Source organism: Hyaena hyaena, unplaced genomic scaffold (genome assembly GCF_003009895.1).
Source record: "Hyaena hyaena isolate Hyena2069 unplaced genomic scaffold, ASM300989v1 scaffold_175, whole genome shotgun sequence".
Taxonomy (NCBI): domain Eukaryota; kingdom Metazoa; phylum Chordata; class Mammalia; order Carnivora; family Hyaenidae; genus Hyaena; species Hyaena hyaena.
In genome coordinates this window covers 1,623,279-1,644,181 of record NW_024080808.1, presented here as the reverse complement: position 1 = coordinate 1,644,181, position 20,903 = coordinate 1,623,279, and positions in this window count along the sequence as shown.

Below are 20,903 nucleotides of genomic sequence, written 5' to 3'. Positions count from 1 at the left end.
TTTCAATAACAACACACTTTAAAGGTCATTTTCTTTGAAAGGCTCCAGGCCAAATATTTGTGGGCTGTTCAAACCATGAATTAAAGTGATTTAGCCCATAACTACTACTAACTATTACAATCAAACTGTCATGGCAACGAATGGTTCTCCAACTGAAAGTCAGAACGCAGGGATATAAAAGTATTCCCCTTAAAATCTTAGTCTCATGGTCGTTGACATTAAGTTCTTTCTTAGCCTTTTTTTTTAAAAGCATTTTCACCAATTCCAGTTCCTAGAATCAATAATCTTGTCTAATACTCAGAAGTCTTTTTTTGTAAATTAGTTAATTTATTTTGAGAGATAGACAGAGCATGTGAGCAGAGGCAGGGCAGAGTGAGGGGGAGAGCGAGAATCTGTGCTGCCAGCACAGAGCCCAACGTGAGGCTCAAACTCAGGAACTGTGAGATCATGTCAGTCAAGATCAAGAAGTCAAGAGCCAGATGGTTGACTTAACCAACTGAGCCACCCAGGTGCGCCTAATAATCAGAAGTCTTAATAAAGTTGGAGGCAATACTGCCTTTTGAGTTTTTCCCATATGTTGGGAATGGAGAAGTCAGGTTATCGTACTGCAGGTTACTATAACCATTATAACAGAGGAGAAAATCAAGGAAGTTCTCAGCCTCAGGGGTGGATTAAGTTGCATGCCTGATTTTTATTCCTTTCCAATCAGCCAGAAACAAAACTGTTTCTGTCTAGTACGCGTGTAAAATCTGCTTATTAAGCTCATCCACAATTAACTGAACACAAATAAAAACACCACTGAGATACTTTTTTTTTTCATCCAACAGATTAAATAAGTGAGAACATTTGGCAACACCCAATATAGGCGGCAGTGTCAGGATACGAGCACTGTGACCAAACATGAAGTGTTGGAGTACAGTTTCAATTAAAGATACACATACCGAGTCATTCCACTTTTAGAGCTACATACATAATAGGAATATAAAAACACATATTATAAAGATGTTCCTTGTAAGATCATTTGTTTTAAAAAATGAGAAAAAATAATACATCTGTTATCAGAGGAAAAAATGAATGAATGAGTGAATAAATGAATGAGAAAGCAAGATATGACAAATCTATGCAATGGAATATCACGCAAAAATTAAGAAGAGAGCTCTGTGTAAACTGCCTTGGAAATCCCTTGAAGTCGTCTGTGCCACCTGGCTAAGTTAAAATTCTCAGTGTAAAATCATTCACTTCTTTGGAAAACTTGCCAAAGAGAACTTGCCCACAGTCACTCAGTATTAGTTAACAAAATTTGCAATGTGACCTGGAAACATCTGTCTCTAAAGGTCCTGTTCTTCCAGAGCTCCCGCCTACCTTCCATCTGTAGCGGTCTCGCTGCAACATTTTGTGACAAGTTCTCAGAAAGGCTAGGCTTTTAAAAATTCACTTATTTGAAAAGCCAAATCAGCACAAGAGATGAATTCAGAAGCAATTGCCTCTATCACAATAGTTTAGTTCACTTGCAAATGGATTCAAAACAAGGACCCTTTAAAAGGCAAAATGTCCTGGTGCTTTAAAAATATGACCCATTTACAGAAACTTGAGGGGATATGTCTGTTATGTAAACTGAGGAATGCAAACAACCTAAGACCTCTGACAGTCCCTTTTCAAAGAGCATTTGGAACAACCTGTCTAACCTGTCATCCTCAGTCTGCAGGTACAAAGGAATCACACCATCATCTCTGCCCTCTAGAAGTTTACAATTCATCACCTTATACTAGGTAGGGTAAGTGCACTCACAATTAACATTTAACACGAAATGTTTTTTAAGTTTCCTCACTGGAGGCTACACAGGCCATCAGTTACCGCTCACTCACGTGTTAGAGCAGAATGTATTTCCTGATATATCATGTTTTTACTTATTCCCTCAGGGATCTTATATTCTAAAAATCATCCCTAAAAAAACAATACGGTTCCGTGAACTCAGCTTTTCTGGAGACCCATGAAGTCCACATGAATCACAAAACGTATTAGCTTCAACTTTCTAGCCATTGAAGATCTTTGTTGAAGATTCATTCAGTCCACAGTCAAGGCTGCTGCAGAGGGGAGTGTGTGAAGCAGCTGAATGGAACACCAGAGGTGCCCAGGTTTTAGGCCAGGACCCAAACATCCCCCTCCTCCTTGGCCTTGGGCAAGACTTTTAACAACGAACTCCCACCTGTAAAATAGATAATCATCACCTTCCTTTGAAACAGGTATAAATTAATTAGTTGAGGTTTGGGAAGAGTTGTAAAAGCAGAATGATACTCATAAATGCTAAATATTAGCTGATTTTCTTTTCAATTTCATGGTTTTACTTTGGTATCTTGTATCATATTACATACACTGAGAAGCAGGAAATATCACCACCTTGTATCTGATTATTCTTGCTTAAATTACATGAGGGCTAAGCTCAGGGATTAAAAGCAATTTCAAGGGACTCATAAATCATCATGCATTATTAAGGAAAAAGATTGTTTGCACGGCATCTTCATATCCTATAACACAGCCTGTTATTTTTATTAGTTACGCTCCACAAACACTCACGGAGATGATATAGTAGTTTTGTTTGTCACCATCCTGCAGTTTAGGAAGTAAGTAGAGATCATGCATATGCCTCACACAGACAACTTCCTATAATTAGAACTCATGGTTCCTAAATCACCCATCGACCTCTCCTATGAATCACGTCTACTGTAAAAGAAATTGCCCAAACATGTATCCTAGTCATCTAAAAGGAAAAGGTGTATGGTATTTAGAGATTGGGCAAATGTCAGAAACAGTACTCTTTATTGGCATGCCTATAAAGAAAAGCCTGTTTTCCAAGCTCCAAAATTCTCTCTCAGCCCTTTAACACTGGGCTCTGTACATACCAGAAATTGTCTCTTTAAAAAATATATAGTTTAACATACAAGGCTTCATGAATCCATATCACTGTTTAATTTGTTGAATGGTGATGTGTTATCACCTCCCAGAGCTAGGAAAGACCAGAGCCCTGAATGCTGTGCTGGGGAGTTTAGGTCTTATTCTCATGACCAAGGGGAACCCAGGTTAGAAGGGAAGGAAGCGGTTATGTGAAAGAGTCGGGTTCATGTTTTGGAAAAGTCACAGGCTTCATGAAGAAGGATGGTCTGGAAAAGACAATAATATGTGCAGAGAAACAAATTAGGGGTGCTGAGAGATTATGAGATTGTGGTGGCATAAATTAAGACAAGCAGTGAAGCTGGAGATAGGGAAAAAATCCAAGAGCTGTTAAGTAGATAAAATCAGAGAGGGCCATAAGGAGTCTGGAAAGGATGGAATCCAGAGCCTCCACTTAGGGACTGACTTTAGGTAGAACGAGGAACATCTTTTCCATCATGACAGGGGAAAGAGAGAAAAACAAATATGAGTTAAAGGATTAAGGAACATGCCAAAGCCATTAGTGAGTGTCAGTGGAAGGTGAGAGAAAAGTGGTCAGAAGATGGCGGTCAGATGAAGACAACCTCAGAGGAACCGGTCTTTCTGTGAGTGTCCCTTACGGGTGCAGGGACCCGGGGGAGCATCCTACACTGTCCTGGGAAGCAGTCAGGTTTGAGCTGTAGCAGGAGACTGGGGTCGGGGTGCTCTGTGAACCAGGGAATGTATTTGCCATAGAACAAATCTTTGCTCTCATTCCTTGGGCTCTATCAGAGTTATTCTGAAGTCTAATTCTGATCTCAAGCAGACACTTTTTGTTTTTCCTTCCAAGAAAGTGTCATCTATAAATCAAAAGAACAATGTTTTCTAGTTCTACTCACCAAATGAAATAGTAAGATACCTGGCCACAGGGGGCGCTCAGGCTGCTATTAAACCAAGAGTGGATAACCTCTGTTCCCAAATCTATGGACTGTGGGATATGCAGTCCCTGGACGCTGATCACCAGGCATGACAAATAGCCTCAAAAGTCTTCTAAAGTCAAACAAAATAAGACAGATTGCAGAGGCTAAAGCATGTGCATGTATATACAACACACACACACACAAACACACACACACACAGGAATGGTGTTATTTCCAAAATAAAACATGTTTTTAACGACTAATACTAAGTAAATGTCCCTGTGAAGACATGAAATGCTTTGCATTTCATGTATAAATTGAGATAAATAATAATACATCAGTTTCCTAGGGGATTTTGTAATATGGCATACAGAATATGTAGATTGAAAGTTCTAAATTTCTTTCTAACATCATGCATGTCTAAGAATGTCCCCCAAATTCACTAAGTAAGGCCAGGAGACAACAGAATGCCAAGAACTCTTTAGAGGAACATATAGTGTTCCATTCAGAAAAAAAATATATGTTTTTCCATGCCACAAAAGCCACAGAAGGTCATCAATCCAACCAAAGTATTCAAATAGCAATTCTGCCAGGCCGCTGAGTCCATTATGCCAAACTGGGCAGGTGTCTCCTGCAGAAACCCTGCTATGCGGGACTTCCTCCCAACATTTATCTCCTTTCGGCTCATCGTGCTCATCTCTGAGCCAAAACCTGCCTAGCCAGACGATGAAATGTATGGACACTTTTTTTTTTTTTTTAAACCTTAATATCCAAGCTGAAAGAGTAATAGTATAAATGTTCTTTTACAATGAAAAGAAACTTATCTCTCTCCCCTACTTCTTGCATCCATCTTTTTGTGCTTCTGGAAGACTTTCTATTCCAAGACACATAGTTTATATACATAGGGCCAGATACAGAAGCCCAGCCATTGTGCAGGAGAAGCTGCGTCGGACCATTGCTACCTTGTTTGTTTTTTCTGGCAAGCTTCCCCTGGAGTACAGCTCTAGAGGGAAAACGCTTACCCTCTTACTGACAAGGCACGAGAACAACCCTTCGAATCTTACTTTCTCCTCCAATCATTTTTTAATCCTGAAGAGTGAACTCAAGAAAAAGATGACAGAGGTGCCCCTTATCAGAATCACTCTCGGGCATGAACAAGCTTTTTCTGAGGTATGCGAGAAAAATCTAAAGCCTCTCCGTGAAGAAAAGGAAATGGATTCCACGCAGCCATGTGATTATAAAAGGTTTCACTCATGCCCTTCTCTATATAGATTTATGAGGGCTTCTGCTGACACGAAGTATGTTCTTTACTGAATTCCTCAAGTGAAGCAAAACCACACATATCTGGTTCTAAAGTAACATACTGAGTCACTTGTTAACACAGTAAATGTGAAATAGTCATCTGCAAGGCTCTCGCATACCTGTAAAGTAGATTGAACCATAACCACTTTCCGGGAAAAGAAAAGAATTTTTTTAATGCCAAAAAAAAAGAAAATTAAAAAAAAATTATTTATTAAAATACATATATATATTAAAACATATGTTTTAATAGCCAGTCTAGAAAGCAGCTTACAAACCACCTCAACAACCACTCAAGAGTAGGAATGTGCCAGCAAAGCAGACACTGGATAGAAAGCAGGGAATCTTGGTGAACGTATTTATCTAATGCATGAATTCTTGCAGCTTTTGCGGAATGGACACTTGATGCAGTCATCAGACGTCCCTCGAAATTCTAACTGGTGTTCCTCTGAAATTGTTGGCCTCTCTTCTGGTGTTTGGGCCAGTTCTCCTTCTGTTGCCATTGCCTGGAACCAGCCATCAAAGCGCTGGCAATGCCACATCCAGTACCCTAGCCTCAGGTGTGTCTTTCCTTTCATCCCCACTGTGACAAACTGAGTTCTGGCTCTCATTGTCTTTCGCAAAGTTTACTGCAAACTTCCTAACTGGTTTTGGGTGCTCAAAGCTCCCCCTGCACACAAAAGCCAGATCAATTCTCTCAGAACATTGCTAGGGTTTTGGCTGAAAATGATAAGTTTAAATTCCCTGGGGTCTCTTTGTTCCTCTCTCCTTTCTTAGGTCCCATCCTTATCACCTCCTAGGTCCCCAGAACCCACCCTATCCTGAGATCAGTTGGGTCCTTGCTATTTCTTAAGCTTACTCTATCTTTCTCCACTTTTAAGCCTTTGCTCCTGTTTTCCCCTCCACCTATGATGCCCCTCTTTATCCCTGAAAAAACTCACTATCTGCAAAGGGCCAAGACCAATATTACCTTCCATGTGATAAATTCTCCACGAAAAACACAGAACAATCTCTCTTTCTTTTCCAATCCCCACCATGCTTTGCCTATGTCTCTACTCTAACACCCCTAAAATACTTTCTGGTATTTGTTTTCTACATTTGTGTCTCAATTCCCATCTTATTCATGTATTCAATGCATATACATCAGGAAGTTACCAGGCTTAAGGCACCATGTTAAAAGTTGAGGATACTGCAGAAAATGAGATGAATATAGTCCCGCTTTCGTGAAGTCTTAGTCTAGCAGAGGGAAACTTGTTGGATAAATAATTGGACGACAATTTACAGAATGAATGGCAATGATGATATGCACTAGAACTGAGAGTGTGGGGATACGTACTAGGGGCCTTAACCTAAAGGGGATTATCAGGCAAAACTTCCGGCACAAGGGAGATAGGACAAATTTATAGGAGCTATCCAAACAAGAGAATTAGTAAAAAGCATAGCAGGCCAAGAAAAGTACCATGTGCCAAGTCCCTACACCATAAGGTACCTGAAGAAGTCCAACAAGTTGTGATTAGAGAGGGAAGCGGAAGGAAAACAGTTGCTTAGAATAAAGTGCAGATGGAAAAAAGGGACCAGATTATATAGGGTTTTCAAAGCCCATTTAAGACTTTAAATCTACTTCAAAGTACACTGAAAACTTATTTTAAGTGACGGTATGACGTCATCAGACTGCATTTAAAAAAAAAAAGAAGGAAGATAACTCTGCATCTGTCCCTTCTTTCATTATTTATACCGTCTCTCCAGAGAGGTCAGTAAGCAAGGCATTTCAGCCATCTGAAAAACCAGCACTTGGACCAAGATGTTGTCACTGAAATGGAGAAAAATGAATATAGTTAATAAGCATTGGGTTAAATCATTTGCAATTGCCTTTTTATTGCAGTAAAAATGGTTGCTTATCAGCAACTGTGTACTTAGGAAGCAAGTTTGGCAAGCTTGGGGTCTTCACTAAGATAAAGAGGAAGGAGTCAAGGAGAAATATCTGGTTTTCTGGATTGTACAAATGACAATGTCACTTACTGAAAGGGAAAAACAGGAGGAGGGGCCCCTTTAGAGAAATAATTTCCATTTAGGACAATTTTATGAGATGCCCCTGAGTTACCCAAGAATATGTCTGTATGCAGTGATCTGGAATCAAAGGCAAGCTCTGAGATGAAAATTTAGATTTGGAAGTTATCAGCATATGGAAGCCAAGAGAGGATAAGCTCACCTAGAGAGAGGGAGAGAAAGACACAGAGGTGGGGGTGGGGGGAGAGAGAGAGAGAGAGAGAATGCCAAGGTTCTACAAGAGTTGTTATTAAAAATCACCTATGGTATTTTCTTTTCTCGAAACACACACACACACACACACACACACACACACACACACACCCCAAAGGCCCAATAAATCAGAATTTCTGGGATCTGGGTATGTTTAGCTTCAAATAACTCCCCAAGGTCTTCTAATATATGTCTATGATGGAAATAACCAGAAAAGTGCTACAGGAAAAGAGAATCCATGATGGAAATCTATGAAAAGCTACACGTGGACTTGAGATGAGAAAGGAGAACTGGCAAGAGAGCCTGGAAGGGGAACAGCCAGAAACTAGACATCCTGGAGCAGAGAGCGGGAAATGAACAGATGGCCACACATGGAAATGTTCTTGCAGGTGAAATTAACGTTAGAAGGGCAAAAAAGTGACTATGGAGTTTGGGAGACAGTGATCTCAGCGCAAGCAGATTCCGGGAGCTGAGGGTACAGAATGCAAAGAAGAGAGGGTAAATGGAGAGTATGAGGTGGGAAAGAGCGCCAAGAAGCTGGACAGGGAGAAGAGAATTAGGGCAAGGGTCAGAGGGAAGCATAGGCTCAAGGCGGGCCCGGGTTTTCCATTTGACTATAGGTGCTTCATTGGGTCCAGGAATTAACTCCATCTAAGACTTCTCTGCATCCCCATAGTCCTCAGCATAGTGCTCACACACAGCAAACTCATCTGAGTTCAGAAGCTTGGTCATGTGCATCTTTTGCAACCTCGAGGGTTTCCTCAAGAACATATATACTTCAGATCAACTTGGTTCAATTACTTCCATTTACTTCAAAGACTAAATGCGGCCCTATTATGTGCCAGACATCTGCTCATCACTGAGGACACAGGGAAGAGGTGGTCCCTTGTCACACATTTATAAATGGGCTTGTGCCCAATGAGGCCATACAGGTGCAGAGGAATGGGGAGACAGGGGACTGATTCCTCAAGGGTCTGCACTGTAGAGCCTAAGTTGAGGGTCATTTGATCTTAAAGCAAGTACCCAAGTCATGTGTAACTGTGCAGTATAACCAAGTACAAGTTAACTGTACAGACTATATTTTTGTGCTACCTAAACTCTCCTATAAGACAATCTAGGGGAAATCTGGACCTCCACCTCTCCTGAAGTTATGCAGACAGGGTAAGACACTTAAAATGAGGAAGCTACCTCAGGGAACCCCAGCTCACAGCTCTCAGGGCCTTAATGAGTTTTGCAGTCTTCAGTGACAGGAGAAATGTCTCTTACCACTTTAAAGAGCTAGTTAAAAACCTTCTGAGCCAGAGAACCAGCTGGCCTCTCCCTTCCTTGGGAACCCTATAGGGATGAAGGCCAGCACTCCCTGAGAAGCTTTGAAACCAGGGAATTGGGCTACTTAGGGACCTAATAGTGCCCCCCCCCCATAGTTCACAGATATCTGGAGAGAGGAAGAGTTAGCTCCTCTCCCTAAAGAGGGGGCACACAGCATCCAATTGGGGTCATCTGGCCACTAGGGCATTTCATTACATACTGGAAGACAAAAATGATCACGGTCATCGATACCTTACCTGTTCCTGAGCATATATTTGTATTTCTCCACCAAATCAGTCCCCATTCTTTTTAAAAATATTTTATTTATTTTGGGGGGAGAGTGTAAGCGGGGCAGGGGCAGAGAAAAGGGGACAGAGGATCTGAAGCAGGCACTGCACTGACAGGCTAACAGCAGTGAGCCCAATGTGGAGCTTGAACTCACCAACCACAAGATCATGAGCTGAGCAGAAGATGGACGCTCTGCTGACTGAGCCACTCCAGTGCCCCTCAGTCTCCCATTCTTTTTTTTTTTTTTAATATTTTTATTTATTTTTAGGAGAGAGAGAGACAGCGTGAGCAGGGGAGGGTCAGAGAGAGAGGGAGACACAGACTCCGAAACAGGCTCCAGGCTCTGAGCTGGCAGTCAGCACAGAGCCCGACGCGGGGCTCGAACCCACGAACCGCGAGATCATGACCTAAGCGAAAGTCGGACGCTCAACCGACTAAGCCACCCAGGCGCCCCTCAGTCTCCCATTCTTAAAGGCCTCATAATGCCACTAAAAGATGCCAGCCAAAACCCAGTATCAAAGTGAGCACAGTTTTCAAGCGGTGCTGTAACAAATGATTTATGATTAGCAACGTCTCCAAGAAAGTAAAGAAAGTAAAATCACAGACTATCCATGAAAAAAATGGGGGCATTGAAGGGACAACTTTCACTCACTGTTGCATCCATTCACTACTTTCCCAGAAAGAAAACACAAAGGTACAAGAGACTCAAGAAGTTTGATAGTAAAGAGAAATCGAATGGAAGATGTTGTGGTCGTACCTCTGAGGAATTCACTGCTTCGGGCCACAGTTTGATTTCAGAGACATTGGAAGTTAAGACCTTTGCTTTATAAATGAGATCCAGGCAAATCTAAGTGCTTACTTTAAAAACATCCTTTTCTAGTTGTTCAAAAGAGTACAAACTTGGGCCTTCATAAAACATGCCTGGAAACTATTAATGTATCAATGGTCTTAAATGGAAACATTTCCTGTAAATACACAAGATCCAACATATGTTAACTAAAAGTAGCTTTTTTTCCAGAGGATTGCATACTTTGTAACCATTAAGTAGCTACCATACCTTCGGTAAAATCAAACCCTTCGGTTATAAATATGCCTTTACAGTAAGAAGAGAACTTAAAAACATTATCTAAAATCTTTAGATATTGCTAAATAAAAATTACTATTTGGACTTAATTTGTCACTAACAAGTTTTAAAAGCCCCACCAGTTTAAGAATATTTTAGGTGAAATGGCTTCCTCCCATTTTTTAAATTCTCTGTGTTGTGAGGTTTTCCTTTCCCAATGAAAATTCTATGAAAACCGCATACACAAAAACCATAAATGGGATAAAATAGTAGGTTCTTCACTTTTACAAGATATAGCCTTGATTAAAATCCGTATTTCTATTCCATATACTTTTATCTAATTGAAATTGCAGAATAACTCTACACCTGTGTATATAAGTTTCTTTGCCAAATCCAGCCTTACCTAGGGCTGGTATGCATTCATTTGTTTGGTGCTATATTTATGTTTCTAATTTTTCCAGGTGTAAGATTTTGAAGTTGGTGTTTACTTTTTGTTAGTTTACTCATTTAGGCAGTTTAATAAAATGTATTTAAGATCGTCTATTTCAAATATGTTTTAGTGCCTTGGAAACATTACAGAACAAAAATAAGACTTTCAATAGGGATTACAGATGAGGCAGGCTTACTTGCTGCCTTAGTTTTCTAGATCTGCCATTAAAAAGGGCCACCACAGGAGTTCCTGGGTGGCTCAGTGGGTTAAGCTCTGACTTCGGCTCAAGTCATGATCTGGTGGTTCATGAGTTCAAGCCCTGCTTTGGGCTCTGTGCTGACAGCTGAGAGCCCAGAGCTTGCTTTGGATTCTGTGTCTTCATCTCTCTCTGCCCCTCCCAGCTTGTGCTCTGTCTCCCTCTCTAAAAAGTAAACATTGAGAAAAAATTTTCCAGTTAAAAAATTTAAAAAGGGCCACCACAGACTGAGTGGTTTAAATACATTTCTTTTCTCAGGAATCTGGAGGCTAGAATTTGGAGTTCAAGGCTTCGGTGGAATTTACTTCTGAGGCCTCTTTTGTGGCTTGTACATGGCCTTCTCTCTGGGTCTCCACATGACTTTTCTTCTGTACATGTCTTTGCCCAAATTTCCTGTTCTTATAAGATTAGTCATATTGGGTTGGCCCATCCTAGCGACTTTATTTTAATTATGTCTTTAAAGATCTTATCTCCAAATACAGTCATATTCACTTCAACATATATATTTCGAGAGACACAATTCAGCCCATAACCCGGGTCTTCGGCGAACATGTACATACCCCTAATCTGTTTGGCCATTGTTGGAATACCTCATATTTATTAAAAGGGAAGTTCAGAGGATAGTGTAATAATGCTCTGCAGACAGGAATTATGCCTATAAATAAAATGAAGATATATGAGCAAGCCAACACTTTATAGAGTCAGATACTGAAATCGAACTGTTTAGTAAATATCCTGGCCCTAAGAAATATATTTTTGTCCAAATATTTTATTTACTTTTTTCTAATTATGAAGATAATACAAAGAAAATGTTTCATCATTATGAAAGAATAAAGATAGTAAAAGTCCCCTACATCAGTAAAAATCACCCAAATCTCATTTCCCAGAGGTTGTCCTTGTAACTATATTGATGAACACATCATTTCTCCACGCACACACTCACAAAAAGATATATATACCTACGTTACTCTTGGTGGATTTGTCCTACATAGTTATTTTTAAGACTGTTTTTCTTTTTTATTAAATAATATGCTATTGAAGTGTCTGTCCATGCCCAAGAACACAGCTATGACTCATTCTTTTTAATGGCAACACAGAGTTCCACACAGAGTTCCATTATATGAATGGCCAATAATGATTCTGACCCATCCTTTAGTAATGGACGCTTTGTTCTCTAGTTATTTTGTTTACCATTTATTTCCAATGTTGCGATAATTTGTGTGTGTGTGTGTGTGTGTGTATTTATATTTGGTGCACTTGAGATAAATTCCTAGAAGTAGAATTTTATATTTTGATATCAAGCTGCTTTCCAGAAACTACAAATTTATACCTCATTAATAACGTAGACGTGCCCATCTTCCCACAGTCTTGCAAGTATAGGATATCATCCATATTTAAATCTTTGCCAAGCTGAGAAGTTTAAGTGTTATAATTCATATTTGTGTCACTTGCATTTCTTTGATTACTACTGAAACTCTCCACGTTTTTTACATTTTACATAAAACATTTTAATCATAGTGGTTTTTGAAATGTTATTTCTAAACTATCACAGAAAAATCGGCAATATGAAAAATCCTGAAGTACTTTTGGCATCTGGATATATTCTGCCCACTTATCTAATTCAACTTCATCCACATTATAAATGGTGGTATCCTACCACCTGATACTAGGAAATGAATCAACCCATTGGATTCTCTCCTTGCTCTTTTAACCAGGATATCTCCCCAAAATGGCCAATGGCAGTAGAGCTGAATGTTAAAGAATCACTTGAGTTAGGTCCTGGTTATCATCAGCCACGACCATGTGTAATTTTAAATTAGAAGAGAATGGGGAAGATTCAGTTTTGTAGTAGCAGGGGAAAGTCTTGTTTAACAAATTAACAGAAGGACACCTGGGTGGTGTCGTTGGATGAACAGCTGACTCCTGATTTCAGCTCAGGTCATGATCCAAAGGTTGTGGGATCAATCCCTGTGTTGGGTTCCCATCTGAGCATGGAGCCTCTTTGGGATTCTTTCCCTCTGCCTCTCTCCCCCGCTTTCACCTGCACTCTCTGTTTTTTTCAAACATTAAAAGCAAAACAAAACAAAAAAGAAACATAAAATAAAAAGAAATTAACAGGAAATTAAGTAATAGTTTCAAAATTTTTCTAACTCTTCAAGTAGCCAAGAAAGCAGTTGTAAAGAGGTATATGACTCAATAAGGAGTCCATCTCTGATTCTTGGTTGGCTGCAGGAAGACTAAATAAAAATGGGTAGAGAGAGGAATTGATAAAGTGAATTAACAGCGGATATATAATGATGTAGTTTACGGACTTGATGTGGGCAAGAGGGCCTTGCAAATTATGGGGTGGTTAGAAGAATGTTTCTCTTCTTCCTTATCAATTTAACCAAGGATTGCAAACTTGAATACCTCAGATGACTAAATAAATATTATAAATGTGGGGAAGAAGCAAGTGTCTGTCCCACCTTAAAGACATTCAGATTTAGAATTTTTTATATGTGATGCTAGTCAAATGATAATGACCATAAACCTAGTTCCACCTGTGAGTTAGACAGTGACACCTGCTCGAGGCTCTAGTAATATTGGGAGCTGATGTTCATCCTGGTCCCAAGAGACCATATGAGCTCACATAAAACTTTCCATACCTATTAATACTTACCTCTCCATTGTGTTCACCCAAAATTCACTTTTACAACCCTAACTCCCAGTATCTCAGAGTATGACTGTATTTCTAAATAAGGCCTTGAAAGAAGTGGTTGAATGAAAATGAGGTCTGTAGGGTGAGCCGTAACCCAATCTGACTGGTATCCTTATAAGAAAAGGGTATTTGGACATACAAAGAGACACCAAGGATGTGCGCGCGCAAAAGAGAGACCATGTGTAGACACGGGGAAAAAGTGGTTATCTACAAACCAAGAAGAGAGGTCCCGGGAGAAACTAAACCTGCTGATACCTTGATCTTGGACTTCCAGCCTCCAGAACTGAGAGGACATAATGTTTCTTTTGTTTAATCCCAGAATGTGGTATTTTCTTATGGTAGCCCTAGTAAACCAATACAGTCATTATGTATGCACACATCATTGTCATCAAATAGATGGAACTTCCTCCAGAGCAAAAGCTCAATCTTACCCAGTAGTCTCCTGCTGAGTACAATGCTGACACATGATACGTGTTACTCAACAATTATGTATTTGAGTGAATGAAGGAGTGAATTTTCTACAAATTGTATCAACTTTCCAACTTGGAAGCTATGTAAGTTTTTAGTGCATTCCCTATTGCAACTAAGAGACAGATTGGGGCATGGGGGGCTCCTGAGTGGCTCAGTCGGTTAAGCCTCTGACTTCAGCTCAGGTCATGATCTCACAGTTCATGGGTTCGGGCTCCACGATGGGCTCTGTGCTGACAGCTAAGAGCCTGGAGCCTGCTTTGGAGTCTGCGTCTCCCCTCTCTGCCCCTTTCCTGCTCGTGCTCTGTTTCTTTCTCTCTCCCAAAAATAAATAAGCATTACAAAAAACTGAAAACAAAAGAGAGAAAGAGATTGTGAAGCAACTTCTTAGCAAACTGGCAGAGACTAAAAGCCCAGGTCACTTCAGGAAGATTTCCACTCAAGCTGATAGCAACCAGCAGCCAAACAAATGGTGCAAGGAGGCAAGTTGGGTTCCTCTTTCCATTCGGAGAGACCAGCTATTAGGGGAAATGCAACAATAACATTCAGGCCTCCTCTTGTCAACCCTGACCCCCGCCACACCTGGAACAGTGTTTCCTCCCTAATGGGGCAGGAGGCCACGTCCCTTCCCTCCCACTATTGTAGGCAACAAAAGGTCAGCATCCTCCTGGGGCCCATGGGAGGGAATGGCCTGGAGTTTAAGCACCCCGCCATTCCCTACAGATGATGAAACTGTTTGCATACACCAAGGCAGGCTGCAGGCCTTGGCCATTGATCTGCACTAGTGCAATTACCAAGACTCTAGGCCATATTTTCCCAATTTGTTGAGAACTATATCATGTGGGAAAGAATTAAGAGGTTTACTAAGGTCAATACAAACATAATTTATTGCTTCCCCTCGGTCAACCAAGCTCATCTACTTCGGTCTGTGACCAGTTAGCTAATTTGGTTATAGCATTGTCTGCTCGGGGGCAAGGTCAATGTATCAGTTTACAAAATCGGTTACTTTCCCTCTGTGGCACAGACACAGAAGACTGCCATAATAATTCAGCATGATTTCATCCCATGAGGAACCTAGAGACAAAACTCTATGTGGAAAAGCAGTGCAAGGCAAGGCCACTGGTGGAAAACTGCTTCAAAGTCCATGCAGGATACAGCAGGTCAGGAACCTCTGAAGGGGACTGTTCTCAACCTTAAAGGTTTCAAATTGCGCTCACTCTATGAAAACTTATAGTTAAGACAATTTGTGATAAACTTGAGTAATTCCGCACACTGAAGTTAGATTGGTGAGCTGATTGGTCTTCTTTTTAAAAAATACATGTATTGTTTTATTTAGGCATCCTGTCAGTTAACTCTGAATTCTTTAGAATGCTTACTTCACACTCTGTGGTGACTTCACCCAGCTCTTCTTTGACCCTAGGGTGTCAGTATCAGAGCCTGTGGATCCGAATCCTGCCAGATCGATGACCTAAGCTTTCATGTATCGGTCATGTCACTTTGGTTTTCTGCCCTCATATATATTCTCTTCTGGTTTCCAGCTCACATTTGCCCAATTGTAAAATCTAAGGTTAGAAACAACTTGTTTCCTACCACAAATTCTCTTTTTTCATCAAATTAAATCCCATCACAGTGTTTCTTCTAGGTTTGATCTTTTCCTTCCTTGGGCTGATTTCACCTCTGACGCATCCTACCCCATCTTCATAGGCTTCCTCGGTAACCGAGCCTAATTCCCATTTTGAGGCATTCCAGTCACAAGGCTCCAAAGCATCCTTTCACTTTGAAAATGATAACTATTAGAGATTAATGTGTCACTCAATATGAAACTGTGCCACCAAAGGAGTTTCTAGATTTGTGACTTTATAATTGGATGACACGAGATTCCCTGTAACATCTTCATATTTCCCTAGGTTAGTGAGCAAAGTACCATTTTCTACTGAAAATGCAATTTAAAGAAGAGAATCATTTGTACACCTGAGAAAAGTATGAAGAGTTATCAAATAATTCAAACCACATGTAAGCAGAATTAAAAGTCAGCACAAAATGTTTAATATCTGTGGTCTCCAGCACCTGAGTAACTTTCCTTATTTTGTAGCTTTGCTTCTAAATGCGTTTAGCCTAATGAAACACTTAGGAATGAATGAACTGGTACTGCTGAGTTAAGCATCTGTTGCAGGAAAATTACAGTGTAATATTAAGAATATTCTAAGCATCTCCTTTAATTATAAAGAAGGATCATTCTCAAATATTAAGAAAACAATTATTCTAAATTAAATAGGATGAATGCACCTTGTCTGCCAAATCATTTTCATTAGAGCACCAGACATTCTGTTCAATAGGCAAAGATTATTTAGAATCTATGTTCCATATACACCCAGAACACAGGTTGATAAGCTACGGAAGGGCACATGAGTTAGCAATTTATTCTCATGTTATGTTGTATTTAAATTTACAGTTAATCTACTAAGTAAAATATGTTTCTAGATCTTGTGCCATGTAGGTGAGCCAATGACATTACAAATACTGTGTGCAATTTATTTTAACTGTGGAACTTTATATTAATCCTGTTCCTTTTCTGCCTTCAGTATTTAAACACTCTTCATAAAAGAAAGCACGGAAATGATTATCTAGCAAGCTAGCTACAGTAAAGTGATAAATTCAATTGATGGCACTTGAAATATATTTTTCATATCATGCTTTCATTTTTTTAAGCCAAGATGAAAATTATGTGACTAATCCAAATATACATCACCAGGCACTGTTTCTTTAAACTCTGGTAAAAAAAATTATTCTTGGATTTTAAAGTACAGTATTTTGCAGATACTACATTTGCTTACTCTGCACACAATAGAGAAGTGGCATAATGACATAGACGAACAATTGGTTCTATTTATTCATCAAGAATGATGATATTTTACATATAGTAAACCAGGTCAAATCTTAATTCCTCAAGTTTGTATGCTGGCAAAATATTCACCATATTCCAAATAAACCTGACTTATATGATGAGAAAAGAATTTGCCCAAAACTCTCTTTCTTTAATTTTGTTTGTTTTTTATATATTTTTGAGACAGAGAGAGACAGAGTACTAGTGGGGGAGGGGCAGAGAGAGAGAAAGAGAAAGAGAGAGAGAGAGGAAGACACAGAATTCGAAACAGGTTCCAGGCTCTGAGCTGTCAGCACAGAACCCGATGTGGGGCTGGAACCCACGAACCGTGAGATCATGACCTGAGCTGAAGTCGGACGCTTAACCGACTGAGCCACCCAGGCGCCCCAAAATTTGCCCAAAACTTTCCAATGAATTAAGATGAATATTTAGAATGACAACATTTCTACCCAATGAGCTCTTTAAAAAAAAAAAAAAAAAAAAAAAGGCATCATTTTCCCGAACACATTAACACACTGCCTTTTGCACAGTGTTTTTCTCTCATGAATCCAGACAAGTCGTCATAAACATTAATTAATTCTCACTATCCTAATGACACCCACTCCCAGTGCAAAGTAGGAGGCTAGGCCGGGCAGCGCGTCGGACGCTCCGGATGCTATAATTATGTAACAGTTCTCCGACCAGTTGCTTATCCACGGAGCTCACGTACACACCGGGGGATCTTCGTGCTGCAGATCAAACAGCTTTGCAAAGCACTCCGGTGGGCACTTTGGCATTCATTCCTTGCTGGACTGGGACCCCAGAGCACCCTGTGAACAGGGAACCAGGCTTTTGCTCCTTAGCTAATCCTGGCATGGGAAAGTTTTTGCTTTGGAAAGGCTTAAACAGCAGGTGTTTGTTAACCATTTAAACCAACAGAACAAAGCTCATAAATCCAAGGTGTACGAACTAGTGTCTTCCATATAATTTACGTGAAAGTACCCTATGTAATGCAAATAGTTCATAGTGCATAGTAACCTTCTGCCTCTCAAAGCACAGCCAAGTGAGTTCACTGACAAATGCCTTTGGGACCTCAGGCTCAGGCTTACCTTGCAGGGCTGAAGCGGATACATTTGCCACGTTTACTTCAGGATTTTAAAGTCTTGTCTCTTTGACCTCAAATAAAGCATGTCCAGAACCAGTTTGCTCTGCTCAGTGCAGACGAGCTCCAATCTCTCTCTCTCTTTCTTGTCTACTTTTTAACTTTACAGAGAAGAGACTGTGGCAAACATGAAATTTACTCTGCTTTATTGCAGGTTCTTGTCTGGCTAGGTTTAGTGGGCGTGTGTGCATTTTCCCTTAGTGTAATCAGAGGGTGCATATGTTGCTCTTCTCATTTACTATTGCTTAATAAACAAGTCCAAGTACTAATGTAATTTACACTATTGTCATTTCTAACAATTATAGAAAGATCATTTCCAATCTTTGTAGTGTTGATATCAATTTATGGAAAACAATACCATTCTCTTCTACAGGTTATTTCTGTGAAGTGTGTTCCTCAAAGTGTCAAAGAGTATAAACAATTTTAATGTTCTGATTGCAGGTTCCTTGGGTCCCCCAGAAATATAAATAAATAAATAAATAAATAAATAAATAAATAAATGGATCCACTTAGAGAAATCTCAGCAACTGATGAGTGTGATTACATGACCTGTTTAGAATACATTTTGAGTTGAAATGTAAACTTTATGTGCACTGTAACTACAAGTGACATTGTGCATTGTTTCTTTTTTTTTTTTTTTAAAGTTTAATTTCTTTTGAGAAAGTGAGAAAGAGTATGGGGGAGTGGCAGAGAGAGAGGGAGAGAGAGAATCCTAAGCAGACTGCATGTTCAGTGAGGAGCCTGACATGGGGCTCCATCCCACGACCCTGAGATCATGGCCTGAGCTGAAATCAAGAATCAGTTGTTTAAGGCAAGGGTATCAAGAGTAAAAATGAACTATTGGGACCTCATCAAGATAAAAAGCTTCTGCACAGCAAAGGAAACAGTCAATAAAACTAATAGGCAACTGATGGAATGGGAAAAGATAGTTGCAAATGACATATCAGATAAAGGGCTAGTATCCAAAATCTATTAGGGACTTACCAAACTCCACACCTGAAAACAAATAATCCAGTGAAGAAATGGGCAGAAGACATGAACAGACACTTCTCCAAAGAGGACATCCAGATGGCCAACAGACACACGAAACGATGCTCAGCATCCATCATCATCAGGGAAATACAAATCAAAACCGCACTGAGATAGCACCTCACGCTGGTCAGAGTGACTAAAATGAACAAATCAGGAGACTATAGATGCTGGCGAGGATGTGGAGAAACGGGCACCCTCCTACACTGTTGGTGGGAATGTAAACTGGTACAGCCCCTCTGGAAAACAGTGTGGAGGTTCCTCAGGAAACTAACAATAGAACTCCCCTATGACCCAGCAATAGCACTGCTAGGAATTTACCCAAGGGATACAGAAATGCTGAGGCATAGGAGCACATGTACCCCAATGTTCATAGCAGCACTCTCCACAATAGCTAAAACATGGAAAGAGCCTAAGTGTCCATCAACAGATGAATGGATCGAGAAGATGTGGTTTATCTATACAATGGAATACTACATGGCAATGAGAAAGAATGAAATCTGGCCATGTGTAGCAACATGGATGGAACTTGAGGGTGTTATGCTGAGGGAAATAAGTCAGGCAGAGAAGGACAGATACCATATGTTTGCATGTATAGGTGGATTAGGAGGAACTTAACAGACGACTAAGGGGGAGGAGAAAGGGAAAAATAGTCAGGGAGAGGGAGGGAGGCAAACCATGAGAGCCTCTTGAATGCTGAGAACAAACTGAGGGCTGATGGGGGGTGGGGTGAGGGGAAAGTGGGTAATGGGCATGGAGGAGGGCACTTGTTGGGATGAGCACTGGGTGTTACATGGAAACCATCTTGACAATAAATTATTTAAGAAAAAAAGAAATCAGTTGCTTAACTGACTGAGCCACCCAGGCTCCCCTGACACTGTGCACTTTTGCAAGCAATAATTTAGCATTTGTATTTTCTTTTACAAAAATATTTCCAAAACTGTGAAATGTGATGTGTGAAATACTTCCTCTTTCCCTTTTCCCCTCCCCCATCTCTATATTTCTCTGTCTGTTTCAGTCTCTCTTGATAAAAGTATAGTGCATATATTTTATATGTCAGATGCTTCATCTCGAGACAGGGTGATCTAAGAAAGACCAGAGGGGCCAGGTTCTCAGTCTCATGGAAATTTCATTGCAGCAAGAAGATGATACATCCACATACATAGAGAGAGACACATTTTCTTATAACATTCAGTGAAGAACACAGCCGGATGCCCTGATTCCTGCGCTTGAGCACATTGGAAGAAGAGAGCAGTTCTAGAGTAGCACATCAGAGGCAGCCTCACTGACGAGACACTGGCTGGGAACTGAACAACAAGAAGCCCAGCCTTGTGAAGATCTTGCAGCAGAAACTCTTCGACATAGGTAACAGTGCGTAGGAGAACACCCAAGGGAGTGATGAACATATTTGGTGGTTGAACAACAGAAAGAAAACCTGTGTGGCTGCCATCCTGTTAACAAGAAGAAAAGAGGCCGAAGTGTCCTCAGAGAGTTGGGTAAGGGCCCAGTTGTGCAAAAGCCTTGTAAGGCTGAAGACCTGTGAGACAGAGGGGGTATTATGGTTAAATAATTTGAGGAAGCATCATTGGGTTGACCAAAGTTAAGCAGGTTTCTCCCCGGGAGACTTTCAAGGGTTTTACAATGTGAATATTCATTGTAAATTTCAAAGAGAGTAACATAGTTCACAGGGTTTCCCAAATATATTTGGTCACAGCATTCTTTTTTCATAAAAAAAGCCCTTGAGACTGTTGTTTCAAGGAAAATGCTTTGAGGAACACTGGCCAAAAGCAGGAGTTGACTTTCAGGCCAAATCCAGCCTGCTGCTTATTGCTGTACAGCTCTTGAACTAAGAATAGTTTTTATATTTTTAGTTTTTATATTTTTAGTCTTTTATATTTTTAGCCTGGGTGGCTCAGTCGGTTAAGCCTCTCTCTGACTTTTAATTTCAGCTCA